This window comes from Nicotiana tomentosiformis, chromosome 5 (assembly GCF_000390325.3).
Source record: "Nicotiana tomentosiformis chromosome 5, ASM39032v3, whole genome shotgun sequence".
NCBI classification, from domain to species: Eukaryota; Viridiplantae; Streptophyta; class Magnoliopsida; order Solanales; family Solanaceae; genus Nicotiana; species Nicotiana tomentosiformis.
The window spans coordinates 38,616,833-38,641,312 of record NC_090816.1 but is presented as its reverse complement, the minus strand read 5'-3'; the positions used below and the strand labels follow the sequence as shown (position 1 = coordinate 38,641,312).

At 38.9% G+C, this 24,480-nt stretch overlaps 1 long non-coding RNA gene across 1 annotated transcript; it reads right to left on the bottom strand.

Moving 5' to 3' along the window:
* LOC138891782 (uncharacterized) lies at positions 1–23,898 on the bottom strand. Its single transcript, XR_011408105.1, has 4 exons — positions 23,698–23,898; positions 21,833–22,275; positions 21,663–21,740; positions 1–269 (listed from the first exon to the last, which is right to left on the bottom strand). It is a non-coding gene; the product is annotated as an uncharacterized lncRNA (long non-coding RNA).
* Positions 23,899–24,480: the final 582 nt, after the last annotated feature.

Here is a 24,480-nt window from a genome sequence, read left to right as displayed (position 1 = left end):
TTGTGACTTTAAATTTTTCTATGATTAATTGTTAATAATATATAAAGTTCACAAAACTAAGTACTATGATTAAATATAAAAAATATACAAAGTTCACTTAAATTCTTCATCTGCAATTCAAGTAGTAAGGGATTGACTAGTTCTTCATCTGCAAATTCTCTTCATCTGCATGTTCTCTCATACATTCTCTTCATCTGCAAGTTCTCATCTATTATATGGGAGTAGTATAGTCAAGATTTCACATTGTAGTTCGTTTTTTGTTTACACCACTGCAACCAAGAGGAAAAAGATCAAACAAATGTATCATATTTTTTGCTTTAGTTCTTCTATTAATTAATATAATATTGACTATTAAAGGTCTAATCTGAAAGCTGAACAATGAAAATTAAAAGGAGCTCGCTCAAACCAGATCTCCAAACTCCTATAGTATACAACAAAATATCAAGTATCAAGACAACAAAATACATTAAATGCACCAGCAACATACAATTTGGAAGTATATAATTTTGACACTGCTTGATTCATCAATTGCAAATTAAATTTTGAGGGTTATCATACGATTTCGAAGTCATAAAAAATTACCACATAATAGTTAACTTCACTCCTCCAAATATTTCATACCCCAGTTCTGAAATGCTACTTTCCAAAGAAAAGGCCATCAAAATTCAGGTAATAAACCCAACAAAAAGAAGAAGCAAAAAGGTGCAAACTTTAAGGATAGGAAAATGACACTTAGAATAAAACGGGAGAAATTATTAGAGAATAACACCTTCAAACTTGTAAATATTAGCAGTAATATATCAGATCTTACGACAAAGATTGAAACTTTTGAATTGAACAAAAAGTTTCAACCAATTCTTGAACAAGGAGAGTGTAATGACCAGACCGGTCATTTTGAGCTCTAGCGCGTCGTTTGGAGGTTTGATGCATTGAGTAGCTTTACCTTATGCATTATGACTTGCACGTGTGGTTGGTTTCGAATATTCAAGGAGTTCGGAGTTGATTTGGAAGAATAATTCTCAATTCAAAAGTTTTAAGTTGGAAGAGTTGAAATAGGTTTGACTTTTGAGTAAACGACCCCGAAATCGGGATTTGAAGGTTCCAATAGTTTCATATGATGATTTTGGACTTGGGCGTATATTCGGATCGAGTTTCGGATGAACCAGGAGTGTTTCGGTGCTTATTGTGGAAAGTTGTCATTTTGAAAGTTTTGAAATTTTCTAAGTTTGATTTGAAGTGAACTTTGGTGTTATTAATATCCGTTTGGGATTGTGAGCCTTGGAATAGGTTCGTATTGTGATTTGTGGCTTGTACGTAAAATTTTCTGTCATTTCGGAATGTTTAAGTATGGTTCGGACGACGAAGTTTGAATGATTTGAAAGTTAAGAGGAGGTTTTGATCATCAATTTGTGATTTTGATTGAGGTATTGAGACTTGTTGGTGTGATTGGATGGGGTCCCAGGGTACATTTCGGGATGGTTTCAGATCATTTCTCTATGTTTTGTTGGTACTGGTTTCTGGTGTTGTTCTTCGCGAACGTGTAGGAATTCAAGCATTCGCGAAGAAGAATTATGGATGCTAGGAGTTTGTGCTACGTGTTCGCGAGGAAAGTCTCACGTTCGCGAAGGTTTGGGGCACAGGTTCATCGCATTCGCGGCAAAGGCATCACGTTCGTGTAGTTAAGGCTGGGTCTGAGGAAAGGCCTTCGCGTTCCCGAAGGAGAGGCCGTGTTCGCGATGGTTAGGCCTGGTAAGGCATCGCGTTCACAAGCGCTCTCTTGTGCTCACGAAAAAGGATCTTGGAGAAGGAGTTGGATGTGCTTCGCGAATGCGAGGGACATGTCGCGTTCGCGATGAAGGGTCGCCTGGGCAGTGTATAAGTTTGCAAAATGGGGATTTGGCTCATTTCTTATTATTTCTTCCATTGGAGCCGGTTTTGGGGCGATTTTGAAGTGGCTTTTTCATCATTCGTCACAAGGTACGTGATTTCTACACATTGTGATTTGTACACATTGTGAGATAAATACACGAGTAATATATAAAAATTGGTAGAAATTGTAAAATTTTGAAAGAAACTCTAAAATAGTATTTTTGAATTTTTACCACGAAATTTGACATGGAATTAGGAATAAATTATATATTTGAGTTCGTGGTATTATGACTAATATTTATCTTCAAATATTTTCAAAATCCAGGCACGTGGGCTCGGAGGTTGACTTTGTTGACTTTTCGAGCGAAGTTGGAAATTGTTAAATTACGAGTATTAGAGTATATCATGATTGGTTTGCACATTGTTTGACTAGTTTCAGATCAATTAACATCGGTTTGAAGTATTAGAGAGGCATTGGAGTAGATTATTGGATTTTCGAGCGAGGTAAGTCTCCTGTCTAACCTTGTGTGGGGATAACTACCCTGTAGGTATTAAATTTGATGTGTGCTACTAGTTATGGGTGCTACAAATGTACGAGGTGATGAGAGTTCGTACGTAACTAAAATCATGTAGATACCCGAGTAGACTTAGGACGTTATCATGCAATATTTGTATTACTTGAACTCAACTTGTTAGTTTGATTATCTAATACTTATAATTTAAATTTGATTAGAGATCATGTTAGGTCGAACCTCATTACCTTGAGTTGTTTGGCGAAAGATTTGATTGTTGGTAGAAGTGATGCTTACTTTATGTTTCATGTCCTTGTGTTGCCAATACGTGGCCTGTAATTCAATAAGTTTCTTTTCTTCCTGGGGATCGGGTCGAACGCCTCGGCAGTGCTATGAAATAGCAATATATATATATGAGATGCATCCATAGATCGGGATGTACGACCTCGGCAATGTATGTACACGACTTTATGGATCGGGTCGTACGACCTCAGCATAACTCATGTGTAATATCGCTAGGAGTCCGAATATTCATGAGATTTCCCTTTTGATCGAGACATGGAATTTACATGATATTCCTTATCTGTTTGAGATAGCACTTGATAATTCTTATCTGTTGAGATAGCTTATGATAATTGAGAAATTCACATGGACATTATGTTTGAGGATTATGATAGTTATCGTTCTTACCTCTTTACTACTGTTGTGCTTCATATCTATTTATAATTTATTTTACTGGTTTATAGAACCACTAGTCAATGTATATGTCGACCCCTCGTCACTACTTTTCTGGGTTAGGCTAGATACTTACTGTGTATGCGTTGATTTACGTACTCATGCTACAGTTCTGCATTAATTGTGCGGGTATCTTTGGTGGTCATTGGGGCGCATGAGCGCAGCTATTTAGGGGACTTTATGGTGAGCTGCATTCCATGTTACGATCCACAGCATACAGAGTCTTTATCATGTTCATTTATGTTATCCTGTTTATTTTTACATTCCCGACAGATATTCTATTAGTATTCTACTTCCTAGTATATGCTCATGCACTTAATATTGTCACCATTTCCTTTTCATGTTTAAATATTATTTTTGTATCACCATGGTTTTCTCCGTATTGATTTTTCTTTATTTAATAAAACTCATGATTTCAAAGAAAAAATGAATAATTAAGTTGATAGTTCACTGTAGGGTTGCCTAACGACGACGTTGGGCGCCATCATGACTTATAATAGGAATTGGGTCGTGACAGCTTGGTATCAGAGCACTATGTTCACTTAGGTCTCACAAGCCATTAGCAAGTCTAGTAGAGTCTTGTGGATTGGTTCAGAGAAGTCTATACTTATCTTCGAGAGGCTACAGGGTTGTTACGAGAATTTCTTTTTCTTGATACCTCGTCGTTCGATTCGATTTCATTGAAGCTTATGTCTTTAGCTCCTTCCTACTCATTCGAATGCGATGTTGAGCGCTTATTATCAATTAGGAATTGATGAATTATGAAGATGCTAGAGATATGGTGCAGGATGTTTTTCCCTGTGTATGCGGGCAGACTATTATCATCGCCTTGTGGAGGAGTGTTATGTCGTTCCAGCCTAGTGTTAGTTTTTCTTACGGTTTCGAGGCTATGCACAGTGCATTGCGATGTTCATGTGTTATTATCGCACAGTGCTGGTGTAAATGGTAGGTGTTTAACTATGTGTCACTGCAGTAAATGACTCGAGAGGAGGATTATTCGATTCATGGTTTAGAGATTTGGTATTTAATTCCAGTGGTGGAGAGGCGATTGGACTATGGATATTCAGGCTTTGGTTGACGGAGTAGTGAGATTTGATATTTCAGGACTTAGCAGAATTCTCGTTGGAATGCATTAAGGCTCGTCGGTATCATGGTCTTTATTTATTTTCCTTTGGGGCAAGGTGCAGTGAAATGGTATCTAAAAAGAGGTTATCGGAGATGACGGTGTGTTGCAATTTCGGAGTTGAATCGATGTTTCCTATATTGATAGTTTGAGAGAGATGATCCTTGAGAAGGCTTAGAGTTGATGGAATTCTATTTGTTCGGGTGCTACGGAGAAGGATCGTGATGTGGGGCGGCATTATTGGTGGTGGAATATGGGCATTACTGAATATATTGCGGTGGTTGAATTGTTAGCAAGTTAAGTATGAGCAGCAGAGATAGGGTGGTTCGCTTCGGTAGGAGGCTAAATCAAAGTGGGAGTGAGAGCGTATCATATGGATTTTGTGGCAGGGTAGCCACTTGCTTTGAGAAAACTTCGTACGATTTAGGTCATGGTAGGAGGAAGACTAAATCTATGTATTTCGTTAGAAATGGTGGCTTCTATACTTAGGAAGTTTGTATATGATGGAAAGGGGTTCGCTTGGAATGAAGAAGGATAGGAATACTTGACTGTCATTTTAGGATGTTATGTGGCTTCGAGTTTCAAATGTATTGTTGGACCTTCAGTTGATGCTAATGGGATGAACAGACTCTTACAGTTGGCGGATGAGCGTGGACTTGGAAAAATTAATTGATTTCATAATGGATGTGGTTATGGCTATGCCGTTGGAGGATGTGTGAGGTTAGACAGGTGGGCTATATCATGTGAGAAGGTTAGGGGTTGCATGAATTCTGTTGAAGTTCCTATAAAGAGTTCTGCCTTCTATCCAATAGTAGGCATGTACTGCGATGTGAGCATGGATCGCTTGAAGAAAATGGTACGGCTATCAGGAGGTCAAGTGTGCGATTGTGGCAGACAATTTGGGATGTGGCAGACAAGTGTACCATCTTGGGTCACGTGGTTATGTGCCTTTGCAGTTATGGGTTATCAGTACGTTGGTGGATTAGTTATTGCTAAGGGAAGAAAACATCAGAGGTAATTCGAGCAAGGGATTTGATGGAGTTGTGCTACGTGTAACCTTATTGATATGTGAGGGTTGTGGAATGATTCAGATTTTATACATTTGGTAGATGTGATGTACAAGGTAAAGGTTTCATCCGGTTGCTTCATTAGAGTGTTGATTTGCTAACAAAGCACTAGTTGTTTGGTTAAATAATCAAGACTAGATTAGAGTGTGTGACTCTCAATAATAGTTCTAGTGGATTTGAGATTTAAGGTCTGGTGCTTAAGGATTTTCGGGTTTGTTATGTGGATGAGGTTCGGTTTTGCAGCAGACTGTGAAGGGTACATAGAGTATTTTAATGTTATTATGGGGTCTACGGTGCAGCATTAGAGAAACGGCAGAAACAACTACGGATTCGCAGAAGATCTAATCAGCGCAGATGTATTATTGGAGATACTATTGAGTGCATGGGGAGGGTATAAAATTGCATATGGGTATTGAGACGACGTGGTCTCGTGATTTGGGTCACTCTAAATGGGTGTTGATTGGATCCATAGCATGCTGGCAAAGAGAGGTGCTACCTTGAAGGCAAGTCAAAAGAGAATTGGAAGAAGCTGAATCAGTCTTGTAGTGGTCTGGATCAGCATGGTTAAGGAAATGATCAGTTCCTTCGGTGTGGTAAGGCTATACAGGTGTTTCGTGGTTATACTTGCGGGCTTGACAGCCTCCGTAATCAGGCTATTTGATGGGATTATATCCTGATGGTTTGGTTATGTGCAAATGGGTCCCGAATGGTTATGACGGTCTCAGCCACAACTTGATTTTATCTTTTGCGGTTATGGGGAGTTGGTTGTGTATTGCGATTCTTCTTTTGAACTGAGTTAAGTGAAAGGGTTCTGGACGATAGAGTGGTTATCCCACTGGTGGTTTAGTATTTATGATAGGATTTTTGTACTCTCGTGTAATAGAATAATAGGTGCAGTGAGCGGTGTGGAAATAGGAATTTGAGGATCAAGGTTGCGGTCCAGTTTTGACAGGAATGTCACGAGCTCGACAGAGTTGGGGGGGGATTTCAGATATCCAGAGTATGCTGGCGCTATTTTAGTGTCTCTTGAGAATGGTGTATTGTGGAAGAGGCATTGTGTACTGAATTATGGATTCCATATTTGTATTGCAGAAATAGTATTGTTGGTAGCCATAGATGTGCAGATTTTGCTACCTGGTGCGGAAGGTTGTGGGAGTATCTCCCGCGAGAGGATCGTATAAATGTGATGTGTCAGTCATTTATGTGGTAGAGATTGAAACCACTTATAAAGATTCCGGTAATGTCTCTAATTTGAGAGTCTATGTCTAAGAGACACTATGTTCCTTAGTTGCGGACTGTGGAAGTTTGTTCCTGATTTGACGGTTGATCGTATGTGTCATTGATAGGTCATTGTGGATCCTTGGGAGGTTATAGACCTATTTTGGGATGATCTAACTTGGCCTTGAGGTCCCTGGGTAGGCCTGATATGAATGTATATTCTATACTAGATCAGATATGCTTACTCGGCATAGCATTGCTTATGGATAGGTCTTTGGGAGTGGTGGATGATATTCTTGCCTTCGTCTATTTCAGGTGCTACTCTTTTATGCCATATGGGTTGTGAGACGGCTGGATTATTCACACGTGTGTTGTGATCCTATGTAGCTTATGGTGTTATATGAACGAGATGGCTCTCGAGGTGCAGGTCATTTATTGCACCTTAGTCGTGGTTGGCATTTTGTAGCGCATGGTATTATCTGTCTCTATAGGGTTGTGTTTATGCACTTGTCATGCTTGTGGTCTATATTCTGGCATTTCCCTGGGTATGAGCATTTTGGCTCGATGGGTATTTCCTTATTGATTGTTATGTGTGAATCGGGCGGCATGCCACCGTGGGTAAGATATTTAGATCGGGTTGCATGCCGCAACAGTGAGATGTTGAGTACAGTTCCTTATACTTATTTCCTGGGTTTTGTTTATTACCCTTGAGATAGATTCATAGCGTTGTCTGGTTGATTTGAATGTTATGTGGGTTGGGTAGTTCTTTACCATAGTTTATTTTTCCTGATTGTCCATATTCGGGTTGTAGCTTGTCGGTGCATTGATAGCGTCGTATGAGATTTTAGATGGGGTTTGAGGTGGCTTATTACCTGAGCAGCTTGTATTGGGTGAGACGAGGTAGTTAGACCTGAAATCAGTGCAATCGAATTTATATAATGTGTATTAGAGGGAAACTATCACTAATAAGTTTAGAATGAGGCAATGGTTCTTGTCAAGCGGAGAGACTCCATAAGTTATTGATTTGGCGGGTGGTTATGAGTTTCTACACATCTCTTTCACTGTTGCAATATTGCGAGGGTTGGAACATGACTTATATGTGTTATGAGGTATATTAAGGGCATCGGGTTCGTGAATTTATAGGTATCGTGGTTGGATGATGTAATTATTGGCATACAAATTATGCGGTGCATTGTGTGATTTCAGCATGGGTGCATGATCATGTTTTGGTACAACGTGTTGAGATTGATTACGTATGTTAGAATCGGACCTTGTCGAGAATTCTGAATGTTGGAATTTGTTTCTAAATCTTGGGGGCAAGGTAGCAGGAAGGATCTTCAGTATGGCTTTAGCTAATGTGCTCATATTGGTTGCGGTGGCACAGGTAGGTGTACGAGGTGTTAAACATTTATTTTGGTCAACAGTGGAACGGTTCTTGGCACGTTCGAGGACGAACGTATGATTAAGTAGGGGGAATGTAATGTCCTGACCGGCCGTTTTGAACTCTAGGGCATCGTTTGGCGGTTTGAGGCCTTGATTAGCTTCACCCTATGTATTATGACATGCATGTGTGGTTGGTTTCAATTTTCGAAGAGTTCGGAGTTGATTTGAATAAATAATTCTCAATTCACAAGCTTTAAGTTGGAAGACTTGACCAAGGTTTTAATTTTGAGTAAACAACCCTGGAATCGGGATTTGAAGGTCTCAATAGGTTCGTATGATGATTTTGGATTTGGGCGTATGTTCGGATCGAGTTTCGGGTAGACCGGGAGCGTTTCGGCATTTATTATGGAAAGTTGGCATTTTGAAAGTTTTGAAATTTCCTAAGTTTGATTTGAAGTGTACTTTGGTGTTATTGATGTTCGTTTGGGATTTTGAGCCTTGGAATAGGTTCGTATTATGATTTAAGGTTTGTACGTAAAATTTGGCGTCATTCCGGAATGCTGAAGTATGGTTCAGACGACGAAGTTTGAATGATTTGAAAGTTGAGAGGAGGTTTTGATCATCGATTCGTGGTTTTGATGTTATTCGTGGAGTTTCAAGCCTTTTTAATAAGTTTGGATGAGGTATTGGGACTTCTTAGTGTGATTGGACGGGGTCCCGGGGGCTTCGGATGCGTTTTCGGATGGTTTCGAATCATTTCTCTATGTTTTGTTGTTGCCGGAGCTGGTTTCTCGTGTTGTTCTTCGCGAATGCGTAGGAATTCATGCGTTTGTGAAGAAGGAATTGTGGCTACTAGGAATTTGTGCTACGCGTTCACGAGGGAAGTCTCGCGTTCGTGAAGGTTCATCATATTTGCGGCAAAGACGTCGCGTTCGCGAAGTAAAGGCTGGGTCTGCGGAAAGGCCTTCACGTTCGTTAAGGAGAGGCCGCATTCACGATGGTCAGGCCTGGTAAGGCATCTCGTTTGTGAGTCCTCTCTCATGTTTGCGAAGAAGGATCTTGGAGCGGGAGCTGGATGTGCTTCGCAAACGTGAGGGACATGTCGCGTTCGCGGTGAATGGTTGCTTGGGCAGTGTATAAGTTTGAAAAAGTGGGATTTGGCTCATTTCATCTCATTTCTTCCATTGGAGACGGTTTTGGGGTGATTTTGAAGGGCTTTTTCATCATTCATCACAAGGTACGTGATTTCTACATATTGTGAGCTAACTACATGAGTTATGTATGGATTCCTACATGAAAATTGGTAGAAATTATGGGATTTTGGAAGAAACCCTAAAAATGGTTTTTTTGAATTTTGACCACGAAATTGGATATGGAATTAAGAATAAATTATATATTTGAGTTCGTGGTGTTATGGGTAATGTTTATCTTCGAAAATTTTAAAAATTCGGGCACGTGGGCGCGGGGTTTGACCTTGTTGACTTTTCGAGCGAAGTTGGTAATTGTTATAAATTGTTAAATTACGAGTATTGGAGTATATCTTGAATAGTTTGCACATTGTTGACTAGTTTCGGATCAATTAGCATCGTTTTGAAGTATTAGAGAGGCATTAGAGCCAGTTATCGGATTTCGAAGCGAGGTAAGTCTCCTGCCTGACCTTGTGAGGGAGAAATTGCCATGTAGGCGCTAAATTTGTTATACGCTACTAGTTGTGGGTGCTACATACGCACGAGGTGACGAGAGTCCGTGCGTGGCTAAAATCAGGTTCATGTCCGGGTATACTTAGGATATTATCATGCAATATTTGTATTACTTGAACTCAACTTGTTAGTTTGATTACCTAAAACTTATAATTTAAATTTGATTATAGATCATGTTAGGTCGAACCTCATTACCTTGAAATGTTTGGCGGAAGATTTGATTGCTAATAAAAGTCATGCTTACTTTATGTTCATGTCCTTGTGTTGCCAATACGTGGCTGGTAAATCGATAAGTTTCTTCTCTTCATGGGGATCGGGCCGAACGACTTGGTAGTACTATGAAATAGCAGTATTATGATATGCATCTATGGATCGGGATGTACGACCTCGGCAATGTATGTACATGACTCTATGAATCAGGTCATACGACCTTGGCATACCTCGTGCGTAATTTTGCTAGGAGTCCGAATATTCATTAGATTTCCCTATTGATCGAGACCTGGCATTAACATGATATTACTTATCTGTTAGAGATAGCACTTGATAATTTTTATATGTTGATATCGCTTATGATAATTGAGAAATTCACATGGACATTATGTTGGAGGATAATGAAAGTTACAGTTCTTACCTCTTTAATACCGCTGTGTTTCATATCTATTTATAATTTATTTTACTGGTTTATTGGACCACTAGTCAGTGTATATGTCGACCCCTCGTCACTACTTCTCTAGGTTAGGCTAGATACTTACTGTGTATGCGTTGATTTACGTACTCATGCTACACTTCTGCATTGATTGTGCGGGTATCTTTGGTGGTCATTGGGGCGCATGAGCGCAGCTATTTAGGGGACTTTATGGTGAGCTGCATTCCACGTTACGGACTTTATTGTTGAGCAGCGATTCATACGGAGTCTTTATCATGTTCATTTATGTTCTCCTGTCTATTTTTACATTCCTGACAGATATTCTATTAGTAATCTACTTCCTAGTATATGCTCATGCACTTGTTACACCGAATGTTTGGAGTTTCTAGTAGATGTTATGGATTTGCTTAATATTGTCACCATTTCCTTTTCATTTTTAAATATTGTTTTTATATCGCCATGGTTTTCTCCGCATTGATTTTTCATTATTTAATAAAATTATGATTTCAAAAGAAAAAAATGAATAATTAAGTTGATAGTTCACTGTTGGCTTGCCTAACGGCGACGTTGGGCGCTATCACGGCCTATAGGGGGAATTGGATCGTGATAGCTTGGTATCAGAGCACTAGGTTCACTTAGGTCTCATGAGTCATGAGCAAGTCTAGTAGAGTCTTGTGGATCAGTACGGAGAAGTATGTACTTATCTTCGAGAGGCTGCGGGGCTGTTAGGAGAATTTCCCTTTCTTGATTCCTCGTCGTGCAATTCGATTTCGTTGAAGCATATGCCTTCAGCTCCTTCCCACTCATTAGAACGCGATGTTGAGTGCTTATTATTAATTGGGAATTGACGAGTTGTGAAGATGCTACATATGTGGTATAGGATGATTTTCCTCGCGTGTGCGCGTGGACTATTATCATTGCCTTGTGGAGGAGTATTCTATCGTTCCAGCCCAGTGTTAGTGTTGCCTAAGGTTTCGAGACTATGCATAGTGCATTGCGATGTTCATACGTTGTTATCGCACAGTGCTGGTGTAAATGGTAGGGTGCTTAACTATGTTTCGCGGCAGTGACTGACTCGAGAGGATGATTATTCGATTCATGGTTTAAAGATTTGGTATTTAATTCCAGCGGTAGAGAGGCAATTAGACTATGGATGTTCAGGCTTTGGTTGACAAAGTGGTGAGATTTGATATTTCCGGACTTGGCGGAATTCTTGTTGGAACACATTAAGGCTGGTTGCTATGGTGGTCTTTATTTGTTTGCCTTCGGGGCAAGGTGCGGTGAAATGGTATCTAAAAAGCGACTATCGGAGATGACGGTATGTTGCAATTTCGGAGTTGAATCGGTGTTTCCTGTATTGATGGTTCGAGAGAGATGATCCTTGAAGAGGCTTAGAGTTGATGGAATTCTATTTGTTCGGGTTCTACGGAAAAGGATCGTGATGTGGGGTGGCATTATTGGTGGCGGAAGATGGGGCATTACTGGATATATTGCGATGGTTGAATTGTTAGCAGGTCGAGTATGAGCAGCAAAGATTAGGTGTTTCTCTTTGGTAGGAGGCTAAATCGAAGTGGGAGTGAGAGCGTATCGTATGGATTTAGTGGCAGGGTAGCCACTTGCTTTGAGAAAGCTTCGCATGATTTGGGTCATGGTGAGAAGAATACTAAGTCTATGTATTTCGTTAGAGATGGTAGCTTCTATAATAAGGAAGTTTTTATATGACGGAAAGAAGTTTTTATATCATTTTGGGATGTTATGTTGCTTCGAGTTTCAAATGTATTGTTGGACCTTCAGTTGGTACTAATGGGATGAGAGGACTCTTACAGCTGGCGGATGAGCGTGGACCTAGGAAAATTAACTGATTTCATAATGGATGTGGTTATGGCTATGCCGTTGGAGGATGTCGGTATGAGGTTACACAGGTGGGCTATCTCATGTGAGAAGGTTAGGGGTTGCATGACTTCTAATGAAGTTCCTATAAAGAGCTATTCCTTCTATCCAATAGGATACATGTACTGCGATGTGAGCATGGATCACTTGAAGAAGATGGTACGGCTATCAGGAGGTTAAGTGTGCGATTTGGAAGCTAATTCGGGATGTGTTATCATTAGTGCAACAAGAAACTATGAGAAATAGACCGAGTAACAGTGTGAGATCATAGTAACTGGGAAGGTGGAATCATTGTGAGTTCTAGACTTATGTAATTATTTCTTAATGCTAAGTGGGGGAGCCAACCGTCTATGATTGGGTCACGTGGTTATATGCCTTTGCAGTTATGGGTTATCTGTACGTTGGTGGATTTGTTATGGCTAAGGGAAGAAAACATCAGAGGTAATTCGAGCAAGGGATTTGATAGAGGTGTTCTATGTGTAACCTTATTGATATGTGAGGGTTGTGGAATGATTCAGATTTTCTACTTCTGGTGGATGTGATGTACAAGGGAAAGGTTTCATCCGGTTGTTTCATTGGAGTGCTGATGTGCTAAGGGAGCACTAGTTGTTTGCTTAAATAATCAGGACTAGATTAGAGTGGGCGACTCTCAATAATGGTTCTAGTGGATTTGAGATTTAAGGTGTGGTGCTTAAGGATTTTCAGGTTTATTATGTGGATGAGGATCGGCTTTGCAGCAAACTGTGAAGGGTACTTGGGGTATTCATCACAAGGTACGTGATTTCTACACATTGTGAGCTAAATACATGAGTTATATAAAGATTCTAACATGAAAATTGGTAGAAATTGTGGGATTTTGGAAGAAAGACTAGAAATAGTATTTTTGAATTTTGACCACAAAATTGGACATGGAATTAGGAATAAATTATATATTTGAGTTCGTGGTGTTATGGGTAATGTTTATCTTCAAAACTTTTCAAAATTAGAGCACGTGGGCCCGGGGGTTGACCTTGTTGACTTTTCGAGCAAAATTGGGAATTGTTATAAATTGTTAAATTATGAGTATTGGAGTATATCTTGATTGGTTTGTACGTTATTTGACTAGTTTCGGAAAAATTGGCATCGGTATGAAGTATTAGAGAGGCGTTGGAGCAGGTTATAGGATTTCGGAGCGAGGTAAGTCTCCTGTCTAACCTTGTGAGGAGGAAACTACCACGTAAGTGTTAAATTTGTTATGTGCTACTAGTTGTATGGGTGCTACATACGTACGAGGTAATGAGAGTTCGTGCGTGGCTAAAATCATGTTCATATCTGGGTAGACTTAGGACGTTATCATGCAATATTTGTATTACTTGAACTCAACTTGTTAGTTTGATTACATAAAACTTATAATTTTAATTTGATAAGAGATCATGCTAGGTCGAACCTCATTACCTTGAGTTGTTTGATGGAAGATTTGATTGCTAGTAAAAGACATGCTTACTTTATGTTCCTGTCCTAGTGTTGCCAATACGTGGCCCGTAAATCGATAAGTTTCTTCTCTTCCTGAGGATGGGGCCGAACGCCTTGGTAGTGCTATGAAATAGCAGTATATGCGCCCATGAATCGGTCTGTACGACCTCGACAGTGTATGTAAATTACTCTATGAATCGGCTCGTACGACCTTGGCATAACTCGTGCATAATTTTGCTAGGAGTCCGAATATTCATCAGATTTCCCTATGGATCGAGACCTGGAATTTACATGATATTACTTATCTGTTAGAGATAGCACTTGATAATTTTTATATGCTGATATAGCTTATGATAATTGATCAATTCACCACATTATGTTGAAGGATTATGATAGTTACAGTTCTTACCTCTTTACTACCATAGTTACAGTTCTTACCTCTTTACTACCGTTGTGTTTCATTTCTATTTATAATTTATTTTACTAATTTATTGCACCACTAGTAAGTGTTGATGTAGACCTCTCATCACTACTTCTCCTAGGTTAGGCTAGATACTTATTGGGTACGTATTGATTTACGTACTCATGATAACACTTCTGCACTGATTGTGCAGGTATTTTTGGTGGTCATTGGGGCGCATGAGCGCATCTATTGTGAGGACTTTACGGTGAGCTACATTCCATGTTATGATCTGCAGCATACGGAGTCTCTAACATGTTCATTTATGTTGTCTTGTCTATTTTTACATTCTAGACAGATATTGTATTAGTATTGTACTTCCTAGTATATGCTCATGCACTTGTTACACCGCATTTTTGGAGTTTCTAGTAGATGTTATGGTTTTGCTTAATATTGTCACCATTTCCTTTTCATTTTTAAATATTGTTTTTATATAGCCATGGTTTTCTCCGCATTGATTTTTCTTTATTTAATAAAATCATGATTTCAAGAGAAAGAAATGAATAATTAAGTTGGTAGTTCACTGTTGGCTTGCCTAACGATGACGTTGGATGCCATCACGGCCTATAGTGGGAATTGGATCGTGACAGTTCACTGTTGGCTTACCTAGCGGCGACGTTGGCGCCATCACGGCCTATAGTGAGAATTGGATCAGTATGGTGGTCTTTATCTGTTTGCCTTCGGGACAAGGTGCAGTGAAATAACATCTAAAAGTGGTTATCGGAGATGACGGTGTGTTGAGATTTTGGAGTCGAATCGGTGTTTCCAGTATTGATGGTTTGAGAGAGATGATCCTTGAGGAGGCTTAGAGTTGATGGAATTCTATTTCTCCGGGTGCTACGAAGGAGGATCGTGATATGGGGCGGCATTATTGGTGGCAGAAAATGGGGCATTACTGGATATATTGTGGTGGTTGAATCGTTAGCAGGTCGAGTATGAGCAATAGAGATCGAGTGGTTTGCTTTGGGAAAGCTTTGTATGATTTGGGTCATGGTTGGCAGAATACTAAGTATATGTATTTCGTTAAAGATGGTGGCTTCTATACTTAGGAAGTTTGTATATGACGAAAAGGAGTTCACTTGGAATGAAGATGGATAGGAATGCTTGACTGTCATTTTGGGATGCTATGTGGCTTCGAGTTTCAAACGTATTGTTGGACTTTCAGTTGGTGCTAATGGGATGAACGGACTCTTACAGCTGGCAGATGAGCGTAGACTAGAAGAATTAAGTGATTTCATAACGGATGTGTTTATTGTTATGCCGTTGGAGGATGTCGGTATGAGGTTCGCATGTGGTATATATCTCATGTGAGAAGGTTAGGGGTTACATGACTTCTGATGAAGTTCCTATAAAGAGTTCTTCCTTCTATCCAATAGGAGTCATGTACTGCGATGTGAGCTCTGGGCGCTTGAAGAAGATAATACAATTGTCAGGAGGTCGAGTGTGAGATTGTGAAAGATAATTCGGGATGTGTTATCATTAGTGCAACAAGAACTTATGAGAAATAGGTCGAGTAGCGGTGTGAGATCATGGTAACTGAGAAGGAGGAGTCATTGTGGGTTCTGAATTTATGTGATTGTGGCTTAAAGTTAAGTGGGGGAGCCTACCATCTATGATTGGTCACGTGGTTATGTGCCTTTGCAGTTATGGGTTATCGGTACGTTGGTGCATTAGTTATGGCTAAGGGAACAAAACACTAGGGGTAATTCGATCAAGGGATTTGATGGAGATGTGCTACATGTAACCTTATTGATATGTGAGGGTTGTGGAATGATTCAGATTTTATACTTCAAGTGGATGTGATGTACAAGGGAAAGGATTCATCCGGTTGTTTCATTAGAGTGCTCATATGATAATGGAGCACTAGTTGTTTGGTTAAATAATCGGGACTAGATTAGAGTGGGTGACTCTCATTAATGATTCTAGTGGATTCGAGATTTAAGGTGTGAGGCCTAAGGATTTTCGGGTTTGTTATATGGCTGAGGAATTCTTTAGCAGTAGACTATGAAATAGGAGAAACAACTTCGGATTCAAAGAAGATCTAATAAGCGCAGGTTTATCAGTTAGAGATATTATTAAGTGCATGAGGAGGGTATAAAATTGCATATGGGTATTGAGACAACGTGGTATCGTGATTTGGTTTACTCGAAATGGGTGTTGATTGGGATCCATAGCTTGTTGGTAAAGAGAGGTGCTACCTTGAAGGCAAGTCAAAAGGGAATCGGGAGAAGTTGAGTCAGTCTAGTAGTGGTCTGGATCAGCATGGTTAAGGAGATGATAGGTTCCTTCTGTATGGTAAGGCTATATAGGTGTTTGGTGGCTATACTTGGGGGCTTGACAGCCTCCGTAATCTGGCTATTTGATGGGATTCAATCCTGATGGTTTGGTTATGTGCAAATGGGTCCCGAAGAGTTATGACGGTCTCGGTCACGACTTGATTTCTGTGTCTTTTGTGGTTATGGGGAGTTGGTTTTGTGTTGCGATTATTCTTCTAAACTTAGTTAAAGTGAAAGGGTTCTAGCCGATAGAGTGGCTATCCCACTGGTGGTTCAGTATTTACGATGGGATTCTTGCACTCTCGTGTAATAACATAATAGGTGCAGTGAGCGGTGTGGAAATTGGAATTTAAGGATCAAGGTTGCGGTCCAGTTATGACAGGAATGTCACGAGCTCGGAGGGGGGGGGGGAATTTCAGAAGTCTAGAGTAAGCTGGTGCTATTTTAGTGACGCCTGAGAATGGTGTTTTGTGGAAGAAGCATTCTGAATTGAATTACATATTCTAGATTTGTATTGCAGAAATAGTATGGTTGGTAGCCATTGATGTGCAGATTTTGCTACCTGGTGCGGAAGGCCGTGGGAATATCTCCTGCGGGATAATCGTATAAATATGGCGTGTCAGTCATTTATGTGGTAGAGATTGAAATCAGGTATGATAATTCCGGTAATGTCGTTAAATGGAAATTTTATGTCTAAGAGACTTTATGTTCCTTGGTTGCGGACTGTGGAAGTTTGTTCCTGATTTGATGGTTGATCGTATGTGTCATGGATAGGGTCATTGTGGATCCTTGGGAGGTTATAAACCTATTGGGGATGATCGGAATCAGCCTTGAGGTCTGTGGGTAGGCCTAATTGTATGTATATTCTATACAAGATGAGATATGCTCACTCGGCATAGCATTGCTTATGGATAGGTCTTCGGGCGTGGTGGATGATATTCATGCCTTCGTCTATATAGGTGCTACTCTTTTATGCCATATGGGTTGTGAGACGGCTGGATTATTCACACGTGTGTTGTGATTTTATGTAGCTTGTGGTGTTATATAAGCGAGAAGGCTCTGGAGGTGCATGTCGTTTAATGCACCTTAGTCGTGCTTGGCATTTTGTAGCGCATGGCACTATCTGTCTCCCCGGGGTTGTGTTTTTGCACTTGGCATGCTTGTGGTCGATATTCGGGCATAAATGGGTATAAGCATTTTGGCTCGATGGGTATTTCCTTATCGGTTGTTATGTGTGGATCGGTTTGCACGCCGTAACAGTGAAATGTTGAGTACAATTCCTTATACGTATTTCGTGTGTTTTGTTTATTACCCTTGAGATAGGTTCATAGAGTTGTCTGGTTGATTTGAATATTATGCGGGCTGGGTAGTTCTTTACCAGAGTTCATTTTTCCTTATTGATCATATGCATGTTGTAGTTTGTCGACACATTGATGGCGTCGTATGAGATTTTAGATTGTGTTTGAGGTGGCTTATTGCCCGAGCAGCTTGTACTGGGTGAGACGGGATTGTTGGACCTGAAATCAGTGCAATCAGATTTATGTAATGTATATTAGAGGGAAAATATCACAAATCAGTTCAGAATGAGGCAATGGTTCTTGTCAAGCAGAGAGACTTCATAAATTATTGATTTGGAAGGTTGTTATGCATTTTTACACATCTTATTCATTGTTGCAGTATTGCGAGCATTGTAACATGGCTTATATATGTCCTAATATATATTACGGGCATCAGGTTCGTAAATTTTCAGCTATTGTGGTTGGATGATGTTATTATGGGCATACAAATTTTGCAGTGCATTGTGTAATTTCAACATGGGTGCATGATCATCTTTTGGTACAGCGTGTTGATATTTATATGGCGTACGTATGTTAGAATCGAACCTTATAGAGAATTCGTGATGTTGGAATTTTGTTCTAAGGCTTGTGGGATAAGGTAGCAGGAAGGATCTTCAGTCTGGCTTGAGCTAATGTGCTTATATGGGTTGCGATGGGACGGGTAGGTGCACGAGGTATTAAATAGTGATTTTGGGCAACACTAGAACGGTTCTTGGCGCATTCAAGGATGAACGTATATTTAAGTGGGGGAGAATATAACTACCCGACCGGTCGTTTTGAGCTCTAGCGCGTCGTTCGACAGTTTGAGACCTTGAGTAGCTTCACCTTATGCATTATGAAGCTTTAAGTCGGAAGAGTTGACCAAGGTTTGACTTTTGAGTAAACGACCCTGGTATCAGGATTTAAAGGTTCTAACATGCTCGTATGATGATTTTTGATTTGGGCGTATGTTCGGATCGAGTTTCGGGTGGACCGGGAGCATTTCAGCGCTTATTGTGCAAAGTTGGCATTTTGCAAGTCTTGGAATTTCCTAAGTTTTATTTGAAGTGGCCTTTGGTGTTATAGATATCTGTTTGGGATTCCGAGCTTTGGAATATGTTCATATTGGGATCTGTGGCTTGTACGTAAAATTTGGCGTCATTCCGGATTGTTTATGTATGGTTCAGACACGTTCGGTGAAGTTTGAATGATTTGAAAGTTAAGAGGACGTTTTGATCGTCGATTCATAGTTTTGATGTTATTCATGGTGTTTCGAGCCTTTCAACAAGTTTTGATGAGGTATTGTAACTTGTTGGTATGATTGGACGGGGTCCCGGGGGCCTCGCGTGCATTACGGAATGGTTTCGAATCATTTCTCTATGTTTTGCTGTTGTTGGTTCTGGTTTCTGGTGTTGTTCTTTGCGAACGAAAAGGAACTCACGCGTTCGCGAAGAAGGAATTGTGGCTGCTGGGAATTTGTGCTACGCATTCGCGAAGGTTTGGGGCAGAGGTTCATCGCGTTCGCGTAGTTAAGGCTGGATATGAGGAATGGCCTTCACGTTCGCGAAGGAGAGGCCACGTTCGTGATGGTCAGGCCTGGTAAGGCATCGCGTTCGTGAGCCCTCTCTCGCATTCGGGAAGAAGGATCTTGGAGCAGGAGTTGAATGCGATTCGCGAACGCGAGGGACATGTCGTGTTCGCGATGAAGGGTCGTTGAACAGTGTATTAAGTTTGCGAAATCAGGATTTGGCTCATTTCTTCCATTATAGCCGGTTTTGGGGCGATTTTGAAGTGGCTTTTTCATCATTCATCACGAGGTACGTGATTTCTACACATTTTGAGCTAAATACATGAGTTATATATGGATTCTAACATGAAAATTGGTAGAAATTCTGAGATTTTGGAAGAAAACCTAGAAATGGTATTTTTGGATTTTGACCACGAAATTAGACATAAAATTATAAATTATATATTTGAGTTCGTGGTGTTTTGGGTAATGTTTATCTTCGAAATTTTTTGAAATCCGGGCATGTGGTCCTGGGGGTTGACCTTGTTGACTTTTCGAGCAAAGTTGGGAACTATTTTAAATTATTAAATTGCTAGTATTGGGTATATCTTGATTGGTTTGCACATTGTTTGACTAGTTTCAAATCAATTGGCATCGGTTTGAAGTATTAGAGAAGTGTTAGAGCCGGTTATTGGATTTTGGAGCGAGGTAAGTCTCCTGTCTAACCTTGTGAGGGAAAAACTATCATGTAGGTGTTAAATTTGTTATGCTCTACTAGTTGTGCATTCTACGTACACACGAGGTGACAAGAGTTTGTGTGTGGCTAAAATCATGTTCATGTCCGGATAGATTTAGGATGTTATCATGCAATATTTGTATTACTTGAACTCAACTTATTAGTTTGATTACCTAAAATTTATAATTTAAATTTTATTAGAGATCATGCTAGGTCGAACCTCACTACCTTGAGTTGTTTGGCAGAAGATTTGATTGTCGGTAAAAGTCATGCTTACTTAATGTTCTCATTCTTGTGTTCTCAATACTTGGCCTGTAATTCGATAAGTTTTTTCTCTTCCTGGGGATCGGGTCGAATGCCTCGGCATTGCTTTGAAATAGCAGTATATATGACGTGCATCTATGAATCAGGTTGTACGACCTAGGTAGTGTATGTATACAACTTTATGGATCATGTCAGACGACCTTGGCATATCGCTAGGAGTCCGAATATTCATGAGATTTCCCTTTTGATTGAGACCTGGCATTTACATGATATTCCTTATCTGTTTGAGATAGCACTTGATAAGTCTTATCTGTTGAGATAGCTTATGATAATTGAGAAATTCACATGGACATTATGTTGGAGGATTATGATAGTTAGAGTTCTTGCCTATTTACTACCGTTGTGTTTCATATCTATTTATAATTTATTTTACTGATTTATTGGACCACTAGTAAATGTCGATGTCGACCCCTCGTCACCACTTCTCCAAGGTTAGGCTAGATACTTATTGGGTACGTATTAATTTATGTACTCATGCTACACTTCTGCACTGTTTGTGCATGTATTTTTGGTGGTCATTGGGGCACATGAGCGCAGCTATTTAGGGGACTTTATGGTGAGCTGCATTCTTTGTTATGATCCGCAGCATATGGAATCTCCGTCATGTTTATTTATGTTGTCTTGTCTATTTTACATTCCATGCCAATATTGTATTAGTATTGTACTTCCTAGTATATGCTCACGCACTTGTTATACCGGATTTTGAGAGATTCTAGTAGATGTTATGGTTTTTTCTTAATATTGTCACCATTTCCTTTTCATGTTTAAAAATCTTTTTGTATTGCCATGGTTTTCTATGATTTCAAAAGAAAAAAATAAACAATTAAGTTGATAGTTCACTATTTGCTTGCCTAATGGTAACGTTGTACGCGATCACGGCCTATAGTGGGAAATGGGTCGTGACAAAGAGAGGTTCACAAAACATCAAGGAACTTAAGTATAATAAGAAGAGGAAAATGAAATTTTTTGATAAAAGATTTACAGTTTGCCATTACAAGAGATATAAAGGACTCCAACCTTGAGCTTTTCTTGAGCATGTAAACTACAGTAATGCAAATAGTGAAGAAAAATATGTCATTCTTGAAATTGTGCTAGTTGTGTATTATTCACACATTCATATTTTTCTAACAATAATCCAAAAAATATTACACTGCAAAAAGCTCTGAAATCATGGGAACAATTTGGTTTGAACACAACTAAAGTAAATTATGCTTATAATAAGCAAAAAGACTGAAGATAGGAAAAACCAGAAAACAGAAGAGGAATTTTGAAGGGAAAACATATTTTGAGAAGCTAAGCAAAAACTGACACAAGAAAGAAAACACGCACACACACACTCTTTTTCTCTCTTTTTTTTAATTACCACATTAGTGTTTATTACTAATAGCAGTTAAGAAAACAAAAGAAAGAGAAACAAGGAAAATGAGAACAACAGAGGGTACTCTTACCTCTAAGTTTCGCAAGATAAGGTTGAAGATCAACAACAATATCATCTTCTTCATCAGAGTCGGATCCATCATCAAGACCTTATACAATTTTAAAAAAATATATATAAAATATTATAGTTTATTAGTTATTTAGAAAATAAAATAAACCAATCTAGAGAATATTAATTTACCTTCTCTTCCACAAATCCAATCCCTAGTACATAGCTTTGCCTTGGCATTTGCGGGAAGAATAGAAGTTCAAAACTTTCCAATAAAATGACCACCTACTAAATGCAGATTCAGAGGCTACTGTGGTGATTGAAACACTCAAGATATCTCGTGCCATTAATGAGAGTTCTAGATACCTTTGCCTATTATCCTTCCAAAAGCCACATCCAGATTCGGATTTGTTATACGGTCAAGATTAGCTTTCTCCAAATACAACTCTAGTTGTGTTTTACCGTTGCTTGACTCCAACTGACTCTCAAACTCATCAAATGCATCCCTCATTTCATTTCTACCATTACTACAAGCATGATCCCCCTTATAACGAGGTTGTAGTCGAAGGTATCAAGTACTCTTTGAACAATAATTGTAAGTTCTCTTCAATAGCCTTCACTTTTTCCTCAGCAATCTCCTCAGGATGAAGATTTGAAAAATATTAGGAAGATGCAAATTAGTCGTTCGGCATTTACATCCAGAAAATAACGCCGTAATGTCATAAAATGGCTTCAAAAACATAGCTATAATCTCGACCCTTTTTCATTCATCTTCAGAAAGGCCATGTCTAAAATCAACAAATCAAGTTATAGTGAATATAAGCTTGCCGATAAAGAAGAGCACTTTCAAGTATTTGGTAGGTGGAGTTCCATCGAATAGGCATATCTTGGCGTAGCTTCTTAGAACATGATAGACCAAGATTACTTAGACACTCCACAAATTTCATTATTCTTGTTTCTGAATTCTTGATATGCTTAACATCTTCTCTAGTTTTCGTAATAGCTGCATCAGCCTTCTCTAAGTTCGTCTTAACAATTAATTTCAAAATGTCATTCCCACAACGGACATGAAGAAACTTTCCGTCACAAATTAGTGAACTCATCGAAGACAAATGATTCTTTAAACTATTCACTACATTGTAATTGCAAGTAGCATTATCTAATGTAATGGTAAAGATTTTCTTTTCGATCCCCCATTCTTTAAGAAATTTAATCAACAAGGTACCTAAAATCGCACCCGAATGTGGAGGAGGAACATGACGAAAAATCAACACCCTCTTCTGAAGAACCAAATTTAAATCCACATACTGAGCCGTTACACACATAAAGCCATTAGATGCTAGTAAAGTTCACATATCTAATGTCAAACACAATCTACTAGGAATAGCATCAAGCTCGTTTTTAAAAATATCTTTTTCGCTTGTATACATATTCAAAATATATGACTTCTCCTTGTTTTTTGATATATGCTTCGCTACTAGATTTAAATACGAATGAAGGTCTCTGATGCCTTTATGTTCTACAAAACTGAAAGCATAGTTATGCTTGACTATGGCTAATGATATTTTCTCTCGATAAACTTTCTGATCTATTGGTTCACTGTGACCCTCTTTTGTATTATTCAATGGATGTTTTATCAACAAATGGCGCTTCAAATTTGACATTCCAAATTTAGGATCATATATGTAGTCTTTTTCATAAAGCGTACATTGGACTTTAATCTTTCCATCACTAGAAATTACCGTCTATGTTACCTTAACAAAAGAATCCCGAACAGTGGAAATTTGTTGTTTTGATCATTTTAGTGTAGTTGAGGAGCTTTGTTCACAAGAATCAGCAATATCTTCCATTGACATCTCTATCTAAAGGTGAAGTAAACAGTAAGAATTATGCTCGATATAAATTAGTTTATTATAAGTGATATACAAACGATGAAAGACTTTGCGCTTAAAAGAAAGGCACATAGTAATTCCTCTTTGCTACTTCCAAAATTTCATAAGAATTAGAACACATATAGAGAAACGATCAAATAATAGCGAAGGGTTTCTTGAAATTACCTGATTAAAGAACTGAGAACAGTTTAGTCTTTTAGTTTGCCCACTGGGATTTCAAAAATCTTCCGACTAAGCAAAATCTTGTGAAACAAAATTGAAGCTGACTTTGGTCCTCCCAAATAGGTCAATGTTAGAAGAAGAAAGAGATAGAGAGAAGAGAGAAGAGAGAGAGAGAGAGAGAGAGAGAGAGAGAGAGAGAGAGAGAGAGAGAGGAGAGAATTGTTGGAAGTTGGAACTATGGGTGTTTAACGGGCGGGCTGGGACGGGCTGGACACAAAAAAAACTAGCCCGTTCGTTTAACGTTGCGGGCTGTTAGCGGACTGTACTTTTTCGGAGTTTTTTTTATCCGTCCGAGTTCGGGCTTAGCGGGCTGGACCGGGCCGTGCAATTTTTTATTTTTATTTTTTTAAGTAAATTTTATTTTTCTTATTCAATGTTATTGATACTTAAGTGTTTGCAAACTGTTAAGGCTTAGAATTAAACTTTGAAGTTTAAAGTTTTAAATTTAAAATTTGAATTTTATAATTTTAAAATTGAAAGTTGAAAGTAAGTGGCTACAAAAAATTATTTAATAAGACCAATAGGCAATATGTAAGGATCAAGCTCCGAAGACTTTCATTTGATATTTTTATTGAATAGTATATAATACTTGAAATTAAGTTGCAAGTTCTTTTTTGATTTTGTTATTTTTGAACTTGCAAATTAAAAGTTTACAACAATTATAAAAAGAAAAAAAGAAATAATACATCACATGCTTTGCATCATTTTTGTAAGTTCATTCATGTT